This window comes from Solea solea, chromosome 1 (genome assembly GCF_958295425.1).
Source record: "Solea solea chromosome 1, fSolSol10.1, whole genome shotgun sequence".
Lineage (NCBI taxonomy): Eukaryota > Metazoa > Chordata > Actinopteri > Pleuronectiformes > Soleidae > Solea > Solea solea.
Genome location: NC_081134.1, coordinates 31,154,075 through 31,161,670, shown reverse-complemented (window position 1 = coordinate 31,161,670; position 7,596 = coordinate 31,154,075). Strand labels below are relative to the sequence as shown.

General features: G+C 40.1%; 1 long non-coding RNA gene across 1 annotated transcript; it reads right to left on the bottom strand.

The window, feature by feature from the left end:
• Window positions 1-3,144: 3,144 nt before the first annotated feature.
• LOC131459879 (uncharacterized) lies at window positions 3,145-5,942 on the bottom strand. Its single transcript, XR_009240295.1, has 3 exons — window positions 5,672-5,942; window positions 5,449-5,526; window positions 3,145-3,269 (listed from the first exon to the last, which is right to left on the bottom strand). It is a non-coding gene; the product is annotated as an uncharacterized LOC131459879 (long non-coding RNA).
• Between the last annotated feature and the right edge of the window lie 1,654 nt (window positions 5,943-7,596).

Below are 7,596 nucleotides of genomic sequence, written 5' to 3'. Positions count from 1 at the left end.
CATATGCTCACCTAAATGTGGGCTTTTTGCCGCTTCGCGTCACTTGCAAATTTCTTTTGACCTTTTGTTTGTTTATCCACTTGGAAATTTGTTGAACTTTTAGGACCTTTAGGACGTCATATTCCCAGCTCTCTCTCTCTCTCTTCGTTGTCTTGTGTTTGAAGATTGCTTTTTTTTTTACAGTTTTACCAACTACTGTCAATGAAAAGTAACGTAAAATCAGTCTGAAAAGACGCTAGATATCACTAGAACACATCTTGTCTTTAGAGATTTCACACACAAATCGTAAAATAAAGAGAGGAGAACACACAGTCGCTGAGTGCCCGACTCTGCCCGCAGTAAAAACAGTCAGACGGATCGCACTCATGCGGCATAATTGTGCATTTCCTTCTCGTAAAGTATTTAGGTTTATGACAAAGTCGGTAGAGTTATCGCTAGTCGCACAAAACTTAAACGTAAACTAACAGACATTATTTCTCTTTCTTTCCTCTGGCTCGGTTGATTCTGTGTCTATTTCTGTTATTATATCTAAATGTTACAGCGCCACTTACAGTCCTGGCATATGTACTACAGCGTTTTTGAGTCGTTTCAGGGGGTTCCGTGTGGACGGAGATATTTCCTGAAACGATGCCGTCTTTACGGGGATCGTTTTGTGCCGTTTAAGTCTGGAATGTGGCCTGAAAATCAAGAGACGGAGACTCTTGAAACTGTCAGTTTATCTCGTATAAATGTCTCTCTCCTCCTGTTGTTTTGTTTGTCAGATTATCTATAATCCACTGAGTGTCTGAGCTTGTTCTACATTAACAACTCAAGACCTAAAAAGGCGTTTGCCTGCCTGAAACCTGTTTTTGCCCCGCCTGTTTACATCATCAACTACCTCCTGTCACTTCCTTCAGCCCCGCTGCACATTCCATTCATTACCTAAATTGTCAGTTGCAGGGTTATAATAAAGTTTGAGTGTTCATTTTTTTTTTGTAATATGTATATTTGCCTGGTGCAAAATTCAAAAGGTCATAATGTACATATTGTTTACATTTAAAACCAAATTATCACTGGCTATTTTTAATGTGCTGTCCCCATGTGTAAAGGAAAACTCTTAAATTCTTCAAAACTTCAGACTGACTGTTAGCTAAAGCCATAGCTAACATGCTAATGTGATAACCCGAGGCATTGTAAAGTATGTGTTTAAGGTCTGGAATGAATAATAATGCTTCATGTCAGTATGCTAAATAAAGCTAATGCTGTCATGCTAACGTTCAGCTAGGAGACACATTTTAGTGGTAATTTGCTAAGACATGCTGCCATGCTAACAATGCCAATGATAGCAAACTGTCCCAAAGTACCAAAGTACAGGACTACAAATTCAAAAGCTGAGGTTGGATGAAGTTAGTGTGGCAGGTAAAAAATATAGCCAACAGACTTAAAGACACACATGAACATACAAAAACAAGAACAAGTCAGCCACCTTCATCTGAGTACTAACAAGTGTCATTGACTTCACAAAGTAGATGAAAGAGATTTTCTTTTAAGCTAAAAACACGTATGCCAGTGCTGTGTTTACTTCTAAAACCAAATCGTCAGTGATTATTTTAATGTGCTGTCCCTGTGAACCCTTACATTCTTCAAAACTTTAGACTGACTGTTAGCTACAACTATAGCTACAGTGATGCTTCAAAGGGCCACAGAAGACCTCGGGCGACGAAGACGGCATCTACATACGATATCGCACTGATGGTAGCCTGTTCAACTTACGTCGCCTACAGGCTCATACCAAGACCCTAGAGCAACTCATCCGAGAGCTACTCTTTGCTGACGATGCCGCCCTTGTAGCCCACAAGGAGTCTGTCATGCAGGGAGTAACATCCTGCTTTGCAGAGGCAGCCGAACTCTTCGGTCTCGAAGTCAGCTTAAAGAAGACAGAGGTTCTCTACCAGCTCGCCCCCCAGGAAGAGTACCGCCCACCCTACATCACGATTGGTGATACAGAACTGAAGGCAGTCCAGCAGTTCACTTACCTGGGAAGCACCATCTCCTCTGATGCAAAAATTGACAAGGATGTTGATAACAGACTGGCAAAGGCAAATAGTGCTTTTGGTAGACTCTACAGCCGGGTCTGGAGCAACAAGCATCTGAAGAAAGGCACTAAAGTCAGCGTCTACAGAGCCGCGCTACTGACTACCCTCCTGTACGGTTCGGAGACATGGGTCACATACAGACACATTTTAGTGGTAACAATGCTAATGATGGCAAATAATTGTCCCTAAAGCCTCTAAAGTACAGGACCACAAATTCAAAAGCTCGTTTTTCTTTGAAGAAGCACCGACCTGAAATCTTTTTCATCTGTAAATAAGTTGAACAGGTTTACTACGTGCCTCCTGTGTGCTGAAATATATGTGTACATCTGTTCATCAGTTTTAATCAAAAGGCCTCACCCAGAAACTTTCTTGTTTTTTCAATGAAAGGAAAAGAATTAAGTGACATCACACACATCGTTACCAACCAGACAAGTTTGTTTTCTTGACAAGAGAAACCACTCAAAGTAAAAATAAATCCAGATCTGTGTCCAGATCACCACAACTGAAACAAAAAAATGTCCTTCACTTTTTGAGTTATGGTCCTCAGATATGAACAAAGAGACAAATACGTCAAGAAAAACCTTCTTGGCCGGGAAACAAGGAACATGTCAGAGCTTTATTTGTTTTGCTGATTTTGCAGAAGAGCATTTTGATTATAGGGAGACACACTGGAATTTTTTTTTTTTTGAGGAAGTATTTGTCTGCAATACTTTATTTTTGGTGAAAACCGTCCATTCAAAACTTACCCTCCTAGTCTGGTTACTAAGTGACAGAAAAACAGTCAAAGTCAAAAACTTCCTGTCAGAAAAGACTAATTCCCCAGGAATATAGCTGAAAACACATTTATTCATAATAATGATATTAATGATAATAATAATATTAAAAATAATATTATTAATAATAATAATAATAATAATAATAATAACAATAATACCAGTAATAAAACAGAAATAGTGAAGACAAAGTTTTAAAATCAGGTGCCTGTAATTTCATTGTGTGCACAGATACGACACGTTTACAGATAACATTTTCTGTAATAACAAAGATAAGGCTACAGTTTAGTATTGGAACAAGTTGAACGACAAAATCTTTTGGATGGATGCTTTTTCTTCAGTTTGAGAACAGTGCGGTCACATTTTTGTATTCTTCTTGTGCGGGCGTCCTGCCTGGCATCTGGCTCCCTGTTGGGATTTTCTTTCACGGTCGTATGACAAGGACAAAACAGAACATGCGAGTCTGCATTACTTCACAGTGACAAGATGACTGAACAATATTCAGTTTCCTAGATACGCTTGTACATGTACATGTTGTTGTGTGGGTGAGTAGAATGTTTTTAATTCATCTCCTTATTTTTGAACGAGAACACCAAAGGTGGGACTAAGTTGAATAAACCAGTCAAAGTTCATTGAAAGGTCCGTTCCGCTGTCTTCCGCTTTTCTGGGTTGCGGGGCAGCAGCCTTAGCAGGGTGGCATACCCTGGCATACACTCCTCTGGGGTGTATGCCAAAGTATTCCCAGGCCAGCTGAGAGATGTCATACTTGTGCGTACTTGTGTGTACTTGCGTACTCCCATCACATCATAAAACTTCATCAGCCTCAGTCCAAGTGCTGTTCCAATTCTCAAGTAAGCGAACAGTGAGGACGGTTCTCAAACCCGGAAGTGTTCTCGCTCCGCCCATTTTCACCAAGTATGCATCGGAGGTGACTTAAGCGTACTTTGGAAAGCCATGTATCCCAGAATACATTTCAGCGGAGCATAGCAGCAGATAATAGAAATATAAATCTGAAATAAATATTTTTCTGTGTCCCGGAACCCAGTTTTAACATCATTTGAGGCGAGAAATGAGTCATTTAGAATGTGGTTTATGTATTAAGATATGACGTATTTATAGTTTGGCAGCGACGTTTGTCGGAGGTGATCAGCTCCGCCTCTGCGGACGCTCGGCACTCACTGTGCCCGGCACAGAGCAGCGTTATCTCGGCCTGTCCTGATGAAATGATCCGCTGGCTCAGACGTCGCTGTCATTAGATGCTCGGTGTGATCCATAGATTTGTTGTTGACGTGTTATTTTGTTTTTAATGGAAACGTTTTGACCTGACAGTTTGGAAGTTTGTATATTATTAATGTGTTTTTTTATTTTAACTTTGAATTTTAGATTTATATTAAAGTCGCACGGTCATTGTATCTATATTTAAATATAATATGTAAATATTAGATATGTAGAGTAGTATATATTTGTACACGTTATATACATATATATATGTACTACTCTACAATGCTGTAATATCTATTTTCCACATTGTATTATTTGCATTGTATATTTTAATAGAAATAAATTAATAAATGAAGTTAAATATTTAAAAAGTGAAAATAATAACAATATATGCATTTATTAAAAGTATTTCATATGTTCATTTATCAACACTGTAGGTGGCGGTAATGAGGCTGCAGCACTTGGCGCCAGCCACCATTCAAACAGCAGAACAATACATACATACTTGCATACTTGAGTATTGAGAAACAGCCTTGTACTTGTGTACTCCCGTACTTCTCAAGTATATACTTCCCAAGTAAGCAAGTACATACTTGCTTACTTGAGTATTGAGGAACGGCCAAGGTCTCTACTACTTGCCATTTTGTGTTACTTCCTGCTTTTTCTTGTCCTCATTTGTTGCCTGAACCTAGAAACTGCATGTGCTGCTGGATGGGGCGTGGCTCCCTCGTTCCCACCAATTACCTTCCACACACCTGGATTCCATCTTCAAATCAAAGACTCAGCAGTATATAAGGACCAGGACCAGTTCCACCACCTGTGAGTCTTGCTGTCACCTCTTTTAGTCAAGCGATCACTGTTCTCAGGATGTTATGGAAATGTTTGGTGATAACCTTCTTAAGTTGTTGTTTGACGTCACTGCCAGAACATGTTGATCTAATGTTCTCAAGAAAGTTCTCAGCCCAAGGTTTTTCTTGGAGAACATTCTCTAAAAATACATTTCTGGGTGAAATCCTTCTTAAAATGTTGAAGTGAAGTTTTTTTTTTAAATTCCCAGATTGTTCTTGTTTAACGATCTAAAAATATTTGATGCTAACCTTCCTAAATTGTTTTTTGACATCACTGCTAAAACATTTTTGCCTTAATGTTCTCTTGAACGTTCTTAGCATGAAGTTCCTAGAAGGTTTTTGGGTAACATTGTATCAAAAACCTTCTTAAAATGTTTTGAGTCAACATTGCAAGAACATTTTGGCCCAATGTTCTAAAGAAATGTTATTTATAAGTCTCTTGAGTATTGAATTCTTTGAAACCTCTGGGACTAATTCAGAATTAACCCTTAAATCATATATAGCTGTGTGCATGTGAGTGTCCATGTTTACCACATAACTACAGGAAGATTTTGCATCTTGGGGAGGGTTGGGTCCACGCACAGTTGACGGCCTTTCCACTTAAGTAAACTTGAAGAAAAAGCACAAAAGAAACAAGTCAGATCAGCACATCAGCTGTTTGGAGAAAACTATTTTGGATCTTCATGTGAAAGAAAGCAGTAAAAACTGGAGGTGATGATGGAAAATCATAAACTGGAAAGTGAGGTCATCTTACACTGCAGTGATGTTGCAACCTTCTTTCATGTCCTGCTTCAGGCACCGCACCGTCCCTTCTTTCCCGAAGATGAATTTCACCGCAAGGAATCTGGTGTAGGCCGTGCAGCAACCGCCGCGCCCTGCAAAGAACACAAAAACATGTGCACACACAGGCAGGAGAGTCACCCGGTATTCAGCCTCACATACCTGAGATAACTTCCTCAAGGTTGCTAGCTCGTCATTGTGTGCGTATCAGGTTGCCACACAACCTCAGTCATTCACCACTCCATGTAAACTCTTCCATGGGAACAGGACACAAAATGACCATAAAGTGGACCTTTTTAATAATAAATTGCATGAGTCTCATAGATATAGCACTAACATCTGAGATAAGTCAACACAAAACTTTACAAGTCCAGTTTGTAAGAATTAATGACGTCTAATGGTGAGATTGTAAGGACTACGCAGCTCTCCCTTCTCTTTCCCAAGTACATTCGAGAAACTACGGTGGCCTTTGCATACCAGAAAGGCCATTGTTCTTCGTTTGTGTGATAAGTGTTAATGCTTCTAAATGCAAAACACACACTCTGGCTGGTTTGTCCATTTGGGCTGCCATAGAAACATGCCAGCGCAAGATGGTGGCCTCCATAAAGCAAGGCCTTTGCCTCGCGGATAACGCATTTTCTTATCTTTGCTTACGTTAAGGCCCTGCTATACTTCTATGCAGACCTAACACGTGTGGACAGCGCATGTGCAAACTGAATTTCTGCCCCACCAGTAGGTGGAGTATTAAGCCCCGCTTACCATGCAGAAAAACATTTCAACAACAGAAGACGTAGTCGCCAAGGACAGGCATCCGAACCTCGACGTGGCGATCCACGAATGGGCTGACACCCCGACTCCCCTGCCCGACCGACCTTTTGGATGTGAGCTGCACGAACAAGACGTGTCCGAGGGAGCTGTAGCATCGTTCTATTCTTCTTCGGTAGGAATGCATCCTATTGCCTGCGTCCAGACTTGTACCGCCACCCACTGGTGAAGTGGGATACTACAGGACCCTGACGCCGCGAATATACCAGGGCGTCCAGGATATGCGACACACACGGAAGTATACCCCAGGCTTTAGCTTACCTTAGCTTAGCTTAACTTACCCTTAATGTAGCTAAATTTAGCTTATCAGGCTCAACCACAAGGTTACAATAACAAACCATTTAGTTTTAAGGTGATTTTAAAGCTCACACAAACGTAAACATACTTTCTGCCTGTTTTTAAATCTCTCTGTTGAAACATGGTACGAGATGTTGCTTATTTTATTTGTGTCTTATAAGTGTTTGAATAGAACAGGAGACGACTGAGAGGAGCCTCATTTCTCCAGAGACGATCGTCCTCTAGCTGAACAAGGACAAACGTGTGTGTGTGTGTGAAGTTAGGGCTGAGCATTGTGTTGTGGATACTCCTAAGATTCACTTCCAGGAATATAATTCTCAGAGGGGCGGCCCGCGGTACTTTTACGGATACACGTGTAAAGTATTTGGTTACCTTTTTTTTAAAAAAAACAAAACAAACCACAGACGCTTCCTGCAGCTTTATTATTCAGTGTTTGAGGTGGAGGTGGTTAAATTTCAATTTTTGAATTCCCAGTGAGCAATTTAAACTGACATTGTCTGAAGTTTGGTTGTTATCTAATCTTATTTGCGGATTAATCATTTCATACACTTCCTGCTGGACAGAAATTGGGCCTGACCTTGATTCTGTTTCAGAACAGCCTCAGCACCTGGTGGGATTTACTCAGTAACCTGACAAACAGCAGCAGAAGTGGCGAAGATAAAGATTTATTATAATATATATTATATAATATATTGATATTATTCATTTATTTATTTCTTGTAAACTTTCTCATAAACAGGATATGATGGAATTTACACACATATTTAGTGCTGGTCT